General features: G+C 43.0%; 1 protein-coding gene and 1 long non-coding RNA gene across 4 annotated transcripts in view; both read left to right on the plus strand.

Annotated features, from left to right (window-relative positions):
* Positions 1-15,816, plus strand: part of LOC149366099 (rho family-interacting cell polarization regulator 2-like) — a 146,030-nt gene that overhangs the window by 42,273 nt on the left and 87,941 nt on the right. The gene's annotated exons all lie outside the window — the stretch shown is intronic.
* Positions 340-14,388, plus strand: LOC149366100 (uncharacterized). Of its 2 annotated transcripts, XR_016283561.1 has the most exons (5): positions 340-741; positions 2,334-2,394; positions 2,455-2,620; positions 10,714-10,792; positions 13,298-14,388. It is a non-coding gene; the product is annotated as an uncharacterized LOC149366100 (long non-coding RNA). The 2 variants fall into 2 exon arrangements; XR_016283560.1 differs by lacking the exon at positions 10,714-10,792.

The following is a 15,816-nucleotide window of genomic DNA, read 5'->3' on the forward strand; positions in this document are numbered from 1 at the left end:
GGCAACGACGAATCGGCGATGAAGCGAGAGGTCCCGCTTCGACGGGCGCCGTCATGCTGACCGAACGTAAAGCGGCTTTGGGGCGTACGCTATTTCGCCGATTTAGCGTTAGCGTCGTCCCCTCACCCAAACACCCAAGGGCCGTTAGCGTTCTGCGCATGCGCAGTAGGGTCCCGCTATTCCCCTATGACCCAAAGCCATAGGGTCACCCTATACTAAAATCTCTCTAGTAGACACCTTTAGCATAGCGTGTACCGTGTTACCTTTACCGTTACCGTAGTACCGTGAGCCCGCGTGCAGCCAATGCGGATGCGCACACTGTAAGAAATGTGTGTGAAATGACAAGCATTTTTACGGAAATTTTCTGTTGTCATACAGAGAATATCTGTTTTGCGCCCTTAACAGAAACACGTTCACGAAAAAGAAAGTAATTTTCTGTTTTTGGAGCCGCAACACGCCCATTTCACCGAAAGTTGGTGACGTCAGCACCGCCGTTACACAAAAAAGTGATCCGAAAAACCTTTGCTACTTTTCATTAATCACGATACATATTTTAAGCGTCAAAAAGTTTCTACTCGCAATATTAGCGCGCAGAATGAGAAGCAGTACTATTTGCTGCGATTCTGCATTCATCGATTGACGGCATCATGGAGGACGGCATGGACGTGATGAGCGGGGAGCTAGGATAATACCGGCGTGCTGTGTCCGTGATTTTCACCGATCAGACCGTTCGCACACAAGGTGAGTGGTGCACATTTTTACCGGCATGAATGATACGCTTTTTGTCGTCTTTTGGGAGTATTGTTGCGGGCTTGTACTGCTGTTGAACAGGGCAGTGAAGCGTGCCCACCACAGCCGCTTTACCGCCGATGCGTCACTGCTGCTTTACTGTATCTCACAAAAGGTGCACAGCGCGCGGAAGAGAGAGGAACACAAGCGAGAAACACGGAAGAGTGCGATAGTTTGCGGGAAAATGCACAAATTTTGCTTTGTCTGCAGATATGCACACCTAAATGAACCGAGTGAGTAAGCGCGGGAAATTTTAGGCCAGGGAAGTACGCGATTGGTTAGCGGAGGAGGACGTCAAAGTGCGCGGGATTTTCAAATTCGTTTCTCGTCTAAGAAAGGATCATAAGGGTACGTTGTGTCTTTTTATTTTTATTGACGTTTATTCATGCCGGTACAAGTAATGCAGTAATTGTGTTCATTTTGTAAGATTTAACTGATCTTATCTTTGGGCCGAAATAGCGTTGCACGGGTCAACGCAGGCTCAAAAGTTTCTATACAGGCGTTTCATATGCCGTACTTGTGCTGCCACAGGCAAGTTTTTCAATGGCACTGATGTCATTGGAGCCGACATTCGAGATTTTTTAGCGCCTTCGACACGCGAGCTCAGTCCGTATCCTCCAATGTCAATCGCCATCTCTTCGGCCAGCCCGTGGAAGAGGTCAAGGGAGGAGTAACTTTATGAAAGATGGCCAAATTATACATATTAAAATACAAATTAAAAAGGGGGGGGATCCTAGGCTGGAGGCGCGAGCCACCGCCCGATACGAAGGGTTAAGCCACTACCATCCATACAACCGTGCTGCGCTTGTCTGCTTGGGCTCTGTGGCTGTTGAATACGATATCTGCTGCTTGCGTTTTTCTGGTGCTTCTTTAGTAAATAGTTCGTGTCCTCGCTAAATGGGCGCTTCGAGATAACAGTACACCATTCAGCATTCACTACGCTAGCTCGAACTTTCCGCAGCACTGCGCCGATCACGACGACTGCGCACCTTAGTACCTCGTACTATGCTACTTAAAACATAGTCATTTACAAACAATTTGCTCGGTTGCTTGAGATAAAACGCAAGCTGCGCTCTACTTATGTTAAATAATTCCCCTGTGACCTAGTAGTGTGACATTTGAGGGGGCTGGCAGGTGCAAGGTTATTCACTACCGGTCTGCCGGATCAACTGCAGTGCTGGAAAGTCTCTTGACACCACTGGATGGAGGGCCTCTTTTGCTCTTAAGAGGCATTTACACTGTGTTCTTGGGCTGCATTTGACTAAAATGGTGCAATGTTTATGTATTGTAGATAATCCAGCACTTGTAAATGCCTATGCTGATTTTTAGGGCCTTTATATGTGGTTGACGCTTATTTGTATACACTCCAATGCATTTCACCACGCATTGTTGGGAAAAATAAGAGCCTGAGCAAGTGCAGAAATGACTTATTTATGCTTATACTCTGCTGCATGTTTATTTGTAACTGGTTTAAAGTTGTAGCTTTCACATGGTGCTACTTTAGTAGACAATTCTTATACGCATTTAACTCCCTCTTATGCCAGGGATCTGCCAGTGATGACGACATCGGGGACATGCCATGTTCTCCTTTCATCATTGCAAAAGGTATAACTCTGTGGTACCGCACTCGGGCGAGCATTCCTGATTTAAAACTTGTTTGTGCAGGAGGCAGTTTCCTTACTGCGACGAGCTTCAGCATATGCATCGACACCCTGCCAGTGATGCACGCAGCCAACCCATGCCAGGCTTTCAAGCTCATGTTTTTGGTGCACTTTGCTTTCAATGTTGTGTACCCCAAGGAAACAAGCCTCTGCCTGTAGTTCACACAGCAGTAAGTACCTATCTCGCTTGTTAACTGAGTTGTGATAACCTTTCGTGTTTTTGGTTTGGCCACTTCTCAAATACTCAGTGATGATAAAAGTTATAGGTATATACCACTTTATCATAAGACCTTTTTATGAAAATGCTAACAAAGTGCAAAAGCAATTTTTAAAAAAGTAAGAAAATGTTTGCTGAACCCAGGCAACGAATCAGCTATGGAATGAAATTTTGCTGCTGCTGCTGCTTGGTTAATGCAGCTGGTAAAATAGCGCTCTGAAAAAAATCTGTGGAAAGGAAAGACAGATAAAACTATTTTTTGTGGAGTTGATCTTCAACCACTTCTTCACAGATTATGGCTATACTACCTGCATTGCATGGTGCCCAGTCACTAATAAGAAAGGGTTGGAAGGGTTACATGGTACTATATTGCTTCTGAGACTATGTAGCAGTGTATGGCTATTTTGGTGGAAGTCATACACGTTGCTTGCTCATAGGGGTCATAGATACTTGCCCAGAGGAGCACAGCACCTGGGGGGGGGGGGGGGGGGGGGGGTGGTTACTGAAGAGTGCATATGTGCATGCAATGCCAGTAACCCTTTTGTGGCCATGTAACCATCCATTGTTTATGGATAGATTTGAATGTGTCGCCATGCAGATTTGATGGATTTGACGTCGTAGATGGTACTTCGCAGAAATTGTCAGCATTCTTTCGCTATTAGTAAGTACGGGGACTTGTGTTCATGTAACTGTGCGATGAACTTTGTGATGGTTTGATCGTATTTACACTACGGCTGCTGGAGCTTCTTTGATCTTGAGCTCTGGCAGCTGATGTGGTTCTGGCGTTATTTGGAGGGTATGCTATATTTTGTATTTTGTTTTTGTATTTTGTGGTGCTTAATCGGTGTTCGGATAGGATAATTGATGAGGATTTAAATATTTTTCCAATGTCTGGGGCTTTTCATTGCTGTATTATGTGGAAACACATTTGTCTTGTAATCTAAGCCAATTTTTAATACTCTGCACTTTAAAATAAAAATTTGAAATATGAACACACTTAGTGGAGACAACGTATGCTCAGAAGAATAAAGGTTATGTTAACCATTTGTGTTAGAGAAATGGAACAGAAAAAGCAAAGATAGCTTCATAAGTCGCATTAAAGCTGGACTTTCTTCAAGAAGAAATCAGCTGCCTCAAATAAGAGCAAATCTATTTTGATTGCAGCGTTTGAAGTTTCAGTATGTAGTTTTTTGCTGTGAATAGATCATGTATATTGTCCATTACCATTGGCCACTGTGTTTTCCCGCCTCTTCAGTATTCAGAGGATTTTGACTTAAATAGTCGGGGAAACCATGGAAAAGTCAGGGAACTGGAAGAAAGTAGCTTGCTTGACACCCTGGTTTAGTGGCGGGTCATGCATGGTGTTTGTACTTATCATGTCAGTCAACATGACTGAAATCATGGTGTAAGTGTACAAGCCTTTGCAACCACAGTGCTTCATTTTTGCAGCCAATGTTTTGTGTACACTAAGTCAATTAGGCTTCCTTGTTCACGTTAGCAGTCATTTTGTGAGTTCTGTCAAAAAATAATCTTCTTTAGCTCCAGCATTTTTTGGAATTGCATTCACCTGCTAAGTCTTTTGTCTATATAACTCACAATGGGGTTATTAAATAGAGCAGTGAAATTTTTGTATGGTTTGCTATCACTACTGACTGCGAGAGGAGGCTGTGGCTAAAGGTACGCCGGATGGACCCGGTGCATTTCCTCCCCTTAGTACTTTGGGTAGACCCGGAGCATTTTTTTTTTCCAAATACATCGGACAAATCTGAGAGTGTTTTTCAAAGTCCGGCCATTTGATTCTTGCCTGGCAGTCTGCTCGATTTACTCTCACAGTGCTCCTTTGAATTCTATCAGGATTAGTCATACGTTGGAGCTCAAGAATGTTTGCTCACTGCCCGGAATGGGCCAATTGGTGTTTGGCGCACATAATCTGAGAGCTCCATGCAATGAACTGCTTGATCACATGACAAACACCATGTTCTCCGGTTGCACCGTTCACCACATGTTGTTTGGTTAGGGTGTGTGAACTGCAAAATTATTCCTGGCTATTTCCATGCAGCATGGTGCACATGTGTGCTTTTCTGTTGTGTGCTGAAGTCCGCTATGTGAACTTGAAGGTTTGTTTACTTGCGACGATCCGCTGTCCCTCAGTCGAAGCTGAGTGCGTGTGCAGGATCAGTGCTCCAAATACACGTGTGGTGTGTGGCATTGGCTGAGAAGGGCCCATTGGCTCATGCTAAGCTCGAACCACTCAATATGGGCAAATTTCCGCCTGAAAGACCAAGCAGCGAGCTAGGCACTTTCCTTGTATTCCCCTCAGAAATGTCAATGTTGGCCCGGAAGTGGTCTGTACATGCTTCCTGCTTTGTGGTTGCTCCTCCACAATGTTCTTGTGTATTGTGGTGGAGTATCTCTTTGAGTCGCCTAGGTCAACGCTGTAAATAAATTCCCCATACTATTGCTTTTGCATGGCTGTGAGGCATAATATAAATATTTTAAAGATGAATATTATACCTGGTGATAAAAAAGAGCTAGCATTATGTTTCTTATGTAATACGGATAGGTGCATCTAGGAATATGCGTGCTGTGCAGAGCATAGGCGCTCGACCTAGCAAGCATTCTGCTGCCCTTCAGTGCTGGTGATAACTTGCTTAAATTATGAGCAGAGGTGACAGATTACGAGACCAGTGCGAAAGCACCAAGCTGCTGGTGCACGCCGCGTAGCTTGCTGCTTACATATGTGAACTGGTGCGAGCGATGGTAGTGCTATATGCACGTGCAACCGGGTGTGAAGACATATATCGGAGATTTTTTGGGAGAGCTGGGCTTGTTTTACTTCATCTGAATGACAGCCGGCGATATAAGAATGGGAAAAATTCCCTTTGAAGCTCCTCGAAAGTCACAGTATGTGGCATGCAACTTGCAAATGCTTCGCAGAGAAGAGTGTTGCACGCAGCAGTAGTGCACTCGCTGGCAGCATCCACTATCATGTTGGATGAGATTTAGCCATGGGCCGGCAGCTACATCCTCCATACGCTCAGTGAGAATGAACAGTCTGTGAGGTGTATCTTTAGACACTGCAGGGAAAGAAAATCGGAAATTAGAAAAGGGGAGAGTTCAGCTAGGCTTGTGTTGGATACATTGTGCTGTGGGAAGGACGAAAGACGAAAAAGATGGAAAAAATTCTTTTTACACTATATGATATATGCAGATGCCTCCAGGTATGCGTCCAATGTCTCATAAACAATGGCCGAGGGCAGATCTCTGAATGACATGCAACTTTTCATTTCCAGCAGTTTGTAGCTGTCATGCCAGTGTCCTTGCATGGAGAGAAGGACCCCATATTTAACTAAGTAATCAGTGATGACAGTTACCAAACAACGCTTTGCCAGTAGCTTCCCTGTCTGTGTGCACAGGCGTATACGGTAGCAGAACAGTCCCTCAAAATACACAGTGATTCACAAGTACCACCTTAAGATGTGTCCCAGCCTCCGTACTTTCTTAATTTTCTCCTTTCAGTAAGTGTAACCCCTGCAACATTGCAACATTGCCAGGTAATTGTGGCAGTATCACGTTGCCTCAGGGACAACCTTACCGCACCTTGTGTGAGCCCTTGCTGAGGCCCATACTTGCAGAGCCTCTCATTATTTCCTTTTGTTTATATTACCTTTTTACGTTGCAATTTTTTTTTCGGTATTTTTCAGAGGGAAGCCTAATTGTAAAACAAAATTGTGCTTAACAGTACATTACCGCAAGCTGTGCCCTTAGATGGCTGCAGCCTGAAGGGATACTGCAAACCAATAGCGGCACCCGGAAGTCGCCACCACAATGCCACCGAAGGTCACGGACCACCGACTTTTCAAGCAGATAGTACGGTTTAAAATATAGAAAAGCAAAGAGGCTTGCGACTGAAAGATGAGTTTAGTTACATGAACTGAAAATGCTGACACCTTCAGCTCCTCTTCTAAAAGTGCATGCATAAGCAAAGCATAGATATTATATGTCTGATTAAAATTTCTTTAATAAATCAACCAGTCCAAGGGACATAAATAGAATGGGCATCAAAGTGACACAAGTAGTATAGTTATTCAAAGAGAAGTGGCAGCAACAAGATCCCAGTAATGAAGGGACCGATAAAGTGCTTATTTGGTAAGAAAAAGTCGCATAGAGTGAGCTCCCGACTTATCCAAGAGAGCCAGTTGTTGCTGTTGCAGTGACCCAGAAGCACTTGCATTTGCGTTACGGGGAAAAAAAAACAATACTTATTAGATGGCGCAGCATGATGCACTTTCACCAAGGTATCTTTGCCACCATGGTACACATTCCTTTTCCAGTACTCATGAAATTGCTAGCCAGAAGGGAGGCATCAAAGGCAAAAAAGCACTCACTTCAGTCATTTCATTTTCTGTGAAATGCTTGATCACATTCTTCACCATCACGTGAAATATTTTATTCTAATTTGTTTTGCTGCAGTAGTGATCTACCACATCTGGCACACACCTAAATGCTCTTTTATGACTTTGTCGTATCAACCAAGAAGCTCAGGTAATCGCAGAAAGTTTTCGTTTACAGTGAAAAGCTAGAGCAACACTTTCTGTTGGGCAAAGAGCTGCACAGAAGGCGGCAACATGGATGCTGAACTGCCAACTTTTATATCAGAAGAAACGGGGACAGCTATTTGTACACCTTCCTAGCTGTCAGATACACGACGAAAAAAGCTAGGTAAGGTCCATTTGATATGAAAGCTTGTATCACGGAACACCAAAATAAGACAAAAACATTCCTCAAGCAGATCTTTTTTAGGCGGAAAAGACAGGGAATCGGCCAGCAAGAATTTGCGCAGCTGTATCTATGAAGCAGCAAAAAACCAAAGGTTGCGAAGAATGGCCAACAAGAAACATGCCAAAAACCACGATGAAAACAAGTGAAAAAATAAGACATGCTCTTGAAGGTTAGAAGTGATAGAAGAGATAAAGAGCTCAGAGGGCCGCAAGTAACAGCCAAAAAGCTAAGAAGTTAAGTGATAAAAGTTGACAATGAGGGAAAAGACGAAGTGTAAAACCAGGAGCAAGTGGTGAAGGCAAAAAATAAAAAAATACTACTGAAGGCCCAGGATACACATGATGAGACAAGTGTTGTGTAGCTAAAACCAGGCATTGGATGGCAGGTAGGCTAGTTCTTTTTCTGATAATGAGTAATGCTGCCATCTTGGCATTCACTGTCGGAACTGTAAAATTTTGGAAACAGGACGTTTATCCGAATTTCAAAGAATGGAATTAATAGCGAAGAACAAGAACTCACTGGCTTGTGAAATCATAAGGCAAGATACTGGCAATGAAGGACCAGTGCATAAGGAAACCTTCAGTTTCATTATTTGAAAAAGTACCAGCCTATTTGTCATGCAATACCAGATTTTATATATGCGACACTTGTCTCACCATGTGCACCCTCGGCCTTCAGTCGTATTTTTTATTTTTTGCCTTCACCACTTGCTTCTGGTTTTACATTTGGTCTTTGATCTCATTGTCACTTTTGTGACTTTAATCTTTTGAGCCTTTTGCCCTGTTATTCATTGACCTGTGACGTTTTTATCTCTTTTATTGGTTTTAGCTTGCAAGACCATGTCTTGTGCACTTGTTTCCACCCTGGTTTCTTCCATGTTCCTTGTTGGCCATTCTTCACTAACTTTGCTTTTCTGCTGTGTCCTAGAAACAGCTGTGCAGATCCTTACTGGCTTATTCCCTCTGTTTTTTCAGACTAAAAAAACCACTTGTCACATTGTTTCGGGGTATCTCCTGATATGGTTTCATCTTTTTTTGCCATGTGTGCTGACAGGAAACTGTACAAAAGTTGATCATTCAGTGCTTCAGTCGATGTGGTCCTCCTTCTGTGTAGTCTGTTGTGATTTTTTTTTTCCCTGGTTCCTCACAGATTGCAGAAAGCCAGTCTGAACAGCCATGAAATACCATATATGCTTTTTATATTGATCAGGTGCTCTAAGACATTCTTGAAGAGTTTCTTCGCTTGCGCCATGATGAGTTCATGCTCCTTGTCAATGCATTTGCTATGCTTTCTTAGACTTGCCTCTGTGCAAGCTTGATATGGTGCGAAGTGATTTGTCAAATATTCGAGGCTTCTAAGAATGTGTGCCATGTGCCTGCAGTCATTTTATCCAGTTGCCGCTGGTGATTACATGGGATCCCTGTCAAAGAGCTTGCAGCAGAAACAGAATACTCTGTCTTAATATGTTAAATATCCGGCGTCCACTGAAGACTGTTGTTTTTGAGGTGTCTTTGAGAAACCTTGTTTAGGATATATGGTAATGCTCACCTAGGAGAAATTAGGAGAAATTGATTAAAAGGAAAGGATTCCCACTGGAAAATATTAAATACTAACAGCCATGTTGAACCTCAGTTCTTAGATGAAAAATGTCCAAGGAATACATGGTTCTAATGTACCCCACCCCCCTCCTTCAAATCCCCCCTCCCCCCCTCCAGTTGCACCCATGAATCTGCCCCTGCAATAACCACTAAAATGTCTTGAATGGTTGTAATATTCGGTCACGGACGGGACCGGCCAGATTTACTTTGGTGTTATCATAGTCAACATATGTTACGTTGGTGTACATATCCGTGAAGCAGCAGAGAAGTGGTATCCAGATTTTTAAGTTATGCGTTAGTTTCCTAGAACCATGAGTACACTCCACCTGTCCCACTTTTCATGCAATCTCTCTTCTCTGGGTCGCTGTGTTTGACGATACTGGCCTTCCCAGGGCATTTTCGCTTCTTTTGAAACTATTATTTAGCTCATGAAGCTGATGTTTTAGTCTTGCCTGCTCCGCTTTTAATAGCGCCTACAAAAAAGCCAGCATAACAAAATTTTGATAGCGTTAAATTGGGTGACAGGAGAATTGAAACCTTTTTCCAGTTGGATATGTAGAAAATGGTACAAGCGTTATATTTATCATCAAGGATTCCTTCTGTTCCTAATAACAGTGCCTTGGCTGCAGACTGGTGTGAAGAAGGTCTGGCGTACTTTTCTGCATACACATGGGCAAAATTTTAGTGGGGCGAAACAGCTATTGTCGACATGAGCTGAACTTACTCAGGTGAAACAGCAGGCCATGCAAAGTTAGCTAGGCTAGATCAGGTTAGTTTTAACCTTACTACGATAATTCATCTTGTTCCTGTACTTTAAAAAGGGCTTTTTCCATCGTCTCTGCTTTTTCTTGAAAACTGTCGCAATGCACCAGCAATTTTAGCACTTCGGCATTCTTTTTCTTTCATAAATTGTCTTGCTTAGAACTGCGCATAAGGCAAGACAGCTTGTTAGGAGAGTTCATTTGCACAGTCCATGGCTACAATGCAAGAGGCAGGACAGGTGATTGGGTAGAAGCAAACGAATTTCAAAATAAAAACAAACCATGCTGACATAATGCCAGACACAGGAAATCAAATCTCTGTTTCTAAGTTGCCAGAACCCTGTACAAAATTTTTGTCTACATCTATGCACATAGCAACAATAGTAGCACTACAACCATTCTCTACAAAATCATTCAAATTTTCTGTGCCCATTTTCTCGACATTCAGAATTAAAAACATTTTTTTGTCCAAGACAGGTATTTCTTATGAACGAGTAACTATGGGCTCATAGTTCAAAATCCTGTGAGTCTCAAAGATGATGATTAGCAAAAAGCCCAGTCTACATTTAGGTCTGTAATTAACGCCTAAAATCAAGCAGTGCTACTCTGCAGCACTGGGTGCCTAAAAGAAGTACTAGCTATAATGAAATTCTCACAGAGCAGAGCATGCAAAAGGGAGAGAAATGGTGCACACATTATTTTCTACCACCATTAAAGGCAATACAGCTTGACACAGTCAGATGTGTTCTGATTTAGATAATGCACAGGGCGTGCTGAAGGCAGTTTTAAGTTCAAAGATGGAAAGAATCTGCACAACTGAGACGGGACAAGGGCTAAGCAGTGAACTGACAAAGCTCTCTAAGCACAACTGTCCTCCCCTACCCCTTTCCCTTCTGCCGCAGCAGAGCTTACAGGTGGAAAGAATGTCATTTAGATGGTCCTGCCCGCAACAAACGACGCCTGAAACTATGCCGCGTCTGTAAGGTACATGCACCCTTTGCAACCCTCTACAGTAGCGAGTTATGCACTCATTTTGGCATGCTTCAGGCATACATGTTGTCTCCCTCATTTTGAAGAGCTCTGGAAATGTCTCTTTTGAAGGTCAGGGACAGAGGGAGGGCGGGTAGAGGATGGGAGGATGTAGCATTACACCCACAGGGCAACTCAGCATCCCCATTTTGGTGATGTCTTGTGCGATTGCACTGGTCACCCTTCCCTAAGGCTGGCATTGCTCCCACTTGTCGGAGACAGGTTCACTGCTAATGGGATGTTTGGGTTTTTTCTCTTTTGTATTTTGATTTGCATTCATTTCAGCGTGAACTGTTAGGCAATGCTTCATGTTGTGACTATAGCTGGATACAACTGAAGAATGCAGAATGATTCTGACGACTTCATGGTTAATTCCCGTGCACTTGCTAATCCATCACACCAGCTGGCAAAGGGAAAGGATAAACCACAAATTAGCCAAAATAACCACACAATCGTAATGGTTGGTTGGTGCCGTTGACTGGAAGACTTCCTTTTTGCGGTATTTGAGCCTACAGCTTTGAATTGTATACTATGCAAGATAACCCATGCATACAGCATTGCATATTGTTGTGGCATATACCTCGCTATGTGTGCCTCAATAAACTGGCTCCTCAGCCAATTACTTGAGGATTGCTGATGAGAGATACAGCAGTGTTATTGCTGCATTTGACATGAAGCTTTCTTGATGGGTGCGCTGTAAGCCGCACATATTTCTTCCAAAGTGCATCTGTAGGGGGGAATTTATATGTGGAAAGAGTGAGGAGCCCAGGATGCTGTACAGACACGCTCAAACTGACAACTGTTTAACCTGAGTAAGTTCAGCTCATGTCGACAATAGCTGTTCAAACTGAGCATAAGCCAGGATACTGAAAAAGGATGTTAGTACTTGCATTATTGAGGCCTGCATGTGAGCTGTACTAGCGGCGTGTGGGGAAAATGCTACAGCACTGAAAATGTGCGACTTCCAATGCTCAACCAAAAGTTTTATTCGAAGCTATTGCTTAATTTTGTTTTGATTCTGCCTACAGAGAATATTTTATGTGCATTCTGCATGTTTCTTTAGCTGGGTTATTGCTTGAGGTTGTGGCCAGAAAAGTTTTTTACTCAGGGCAGCAGGCACTTTGCACTATTCTGGGACAGTGGAAGCTGAGTGCAGATGTAAGAGGGTAACGTCACATTCACGTAACTGCTTGCTCTGCAGCACTAGACATCATTTTAGACTTGCGTATCACTAGTTGGGCATTAGTAATACAAACAAGCCTCTGCTCAGTTCTGTTAATTCCAGCTTCACTAAAATGTGCATATCCCTCGTCATGCATCTAAATCTCTGTAAAGACAAAGCACGTCAATATGTGCTGCAAACTTACTTATTACCTGTCAAAAGATTTTTGCTTACGGCTGTACTTTCGGGTGACACAGAATAGGCATGCTGATGATTCGACCTGTGTATACATAGACATTGCTACTCTGGTGTCAGAGAGCACTTTGAAGGAACATTGAATGGAAACTGAAGTTGGCCTTTGTCGAGAGGCTACTGTCTGATTGCAAGGAGACTGAAATGGTGCTTTTACAAGCTACATAAAATGAAGAAACAAAGTACAGGTGTTGTCATCATTGCCTCATTTTCTAAGTAGACTGCAGTCTACTGACACGTCAGATTTCTGGGTGCAGATAACAAGGCCCTAAGCAGCCCCGCAACTAACTTCAAAATGTGGTCATGGAGTCCTTTTTGGTGTATACGTCAGAATTTGAATTTAGTGACCGGCAAATTTTTAAATTTAGTTTTCTCAGCAATAAATGCATTTTTCGCTGCCACACTGACATCAACAAATTGGTTTGATTCGATTTATTGGGGGTTAACGTCCCAAAGCGACTTACGATATGAGGGACGCCGTAGTGAAGGGCTCCGGAAATTTCGACCACCTGGGGTTCTTTAATGTGCACTGAATTTGCACAGCACACGAGCCTCTAGAATTTCGCATTCATCGAAATTCGGCTGCCGCGGCCGGTATCAAACCCACGTCTTTCGGGCTAGCAGCCGAGCACCATAACCACTGAGCCACCGCGGCGTGCAACAAATTGAGAAAGTGCAGACAGAATGAATTTTTCCCAAGAACAACAGGTTACATGGAGTTGTTTTTGCATCCCTTTAAAAACTAGTGTTGGAGTTCAGTGAGCAGCTTTCACACAAGTAACAAAACACTATGGTTGTTAAAAACCTTATTAAAGTGAACATTTAGGAAAGGTTTATTTTGGCTTGAAGTCTGGTTTTGTACTGAGTACTAAAGACTACTATATATTCACTAGTGCCCACAATGAAACTGAAATGTGGGCTACAAAGGAATTAAAATTTGGGGTAGGAGGAGGGGTGCAGTCTTCTTGCAATGTTTATTATTTTTTTGAAGACAGCATAGATATGCTCACTGTCCGAGGAGTAACAGTGCTCTGTCCTTGTTTCAGGACCATTGCAGCTGTGAATCCTGTCTGGGGAACGAAGGCAGAGCACTCGAAGAAGCAACACTGCCCCTCTTCAAAAGTTGCTTCCCTCATCATGCAAGACTTTGACTTTTAACTGTTCTGAAATTTGACAACTTTTTAAATCAATATTTTGTGTACGCTGTGATAAACCAAACAGCCTGTGGCATGCCTTATCATGCAGTTGTCACAAGAGTGGATGTACTATGTATTGAGAATCAATGTTATATGGTTACACTGATAAGTCAAACAGCTTGTGGCATGCTTTATGTCCTGTGGCTTCTATCTCACTTCATTTCGTACTAGTGTCAGGCAAGACACAATTTGTTTAAGATGCCTTATTTATGCTTATACTTGCTGTTACACTTCAGTGGCTGGTTGTATGAATTGTAGCACTACTTTCTATCTTGTCTGTGTTACTTTTTTCATTTTAAAGTTATTGTAGTCTCAAGATAAGACGTACTAACTGGAGTGAAAAAATGTTTTGCAGTTAAACTGTGATAAGGCAAACAGCCCATGGCATCCGTTATGTCCTGTTGCTTTCATCTTGCTGCTTAATGCAGCACTAGTCATGAGCAAAGCATATCTTTCCAATACTCTCCTTTTGCGTATGCCTGCCATTAGTTTAGTGACTGGTTGTGTTCATTGTTCAGGTATTATTACTTTGTGTCGTATTCATTGTATTGTATTGCTATTTTAGAGTGAATCGTGCCATTCTGTATGACAGAAAGGCACAGGTTTCGTTTCTACTTTACTTGCCATTACTGCATATTTTGCATGATTTTACTGTATGCCTGTAGTGCAGGCAGGGCAACGTAAGTTTCTTTTTTTCTTCGGCCACCCTCCTACTGTTTAACTTAATTCAGTGGTGCTGAAAGATATTACTTTATAGTAAAATATCAGCCATGATTGCATTGTTTAACACTGCATATTTTCCAATATTCTTGAATACTAACTTGCCTTTGCTTGTGATTGTTTAGAAGCGGTGAAATATTTTATTGTATTGAAATGTGGCAGCAGTCCTAATATTCTGTATCTGTTTTTATGTCAGTCATTAAAAGTTGATGTGATAGAAATAGTGTATGAAATGATAGAACATGGAGCTTCACAGAATATTTTTGTGACTCATGAAAAAAAAGCTGTTAAATGACAGAAAATATGGTAAGAGAAAATGGAACATCACAGAAGTTTTCTGTTAGCAGCAAACCGAAAAACCTGTGAAATGACGAAAAGAAGTAAAAACAGAAAATTTCTGTCATCCTCACAGACATTTTCTGTTAATTGCAAACAAAAAACCCTGTGAAATGACAGAAAAAGTAAGAACAGAAAACATACAATAACAGAAAATTTCTATCCTCTTCACAGAAATTCTCTATTAGTCGAAAACAGAAAAGATGTGCAAAATGACAGAAAAAGTAAAAAACCGAAAACATAGCATAACAGAAAATTTCTGGCAGGCCAGCTGCCAGAAAATTTCTGTTTTTTTCAATAAATATTTTTTACAGTGCAGATCGCATCGTGATAGCGCCATCTGGCGCCTTCGATGCGACCTGCGCATGTGCATTGTCGGTGGGTGGGCTTCCGGTACTCCGGTAACGCTAACGGTAACACGGTACACGGTCTGCTGAGGTATGTATTGAGTGGACGAGGAAGAATCGGCGGCGCTGGTGAAAAAAAAAAAAATGAAACAAAGAAAGCAACAGAGAGAGAGGGGGGATAACATACAGAAAGACTTGGAAAAGAATGAAACTTGAAAGAAACAGCGGTATACGCTTCGCAGCACATTCTATCCCAGGGGAGGGGAGGGGGGGGGGGGGGTCGATGCTTGCAATACGTATACACTGACCGTAGTACAACGAGAGCCAAGCAAGCAGCAGCGTTCCTTCTGAAAGGCTGCGACTGAATGGACTTCGTTTCGAATGCCTGTGGGAGGGGGGGAGGAACCGCGACAGGAGCTGCTTCCCTGCAGGCTCTCGCAGAAGGGAGGAGGGCGAGAGAGTTGGCGTGGCTCGCCAGCTGTGCTCACTGTCGCCGCTGCCGCCGCTTTGCCACCTTTGTTCGCGGTAGCTGCAGGAGCCGGGAGGCGCTCGGAGCTAGCGAGACAGCGGGTGGGGCTATCTTCTTTTCTTTGAAAAGTGGGACACACGGGCAGTATCGTCATCGGCGAGCAGCAGCAGCACGTTTTCTTCTTTTGTCCTCCTCCGCTGCTCCACTGCTACCGCGAGCCTCCTTCTTTCTGTCTCTTCCCTTGTTTTTCTTTCTATCCTTTGTTTCTTTAAAGCGCTGTCCTGCGTCTGTGTATGTGTGTGTGTTGGGTCTGGTCTTGTGCAGGCGGGACGGAGAAAGCGCTTTCTTAGTGGTGTTCTTTTTTTTTTTTTTCTGTACTGCCAAGAACAACGCGGCCACCAGAAGCAGACGGAAGAGAAAGAAGAAAAACAAAGTAGAAGAAAAAAATAGAAGAAGAAAAGGGGTTTGAAAATGAAAATAATGAAAGAGGGGTGAAA

Source organism: Amblyomma mixtum, chromosome 1 (genome assembly GCF_055824585.1).
Source record: "Amblyomma mixtum isolate Tamu chromosome 1, ASM5582458v1, whole genome shotgun sequence".
NCBI lineage: Eukaryota > Metazoa > Arthropoda > Arachnida > Ixodida > Ixodidae > Amblyomma > Amblyomma mixtum.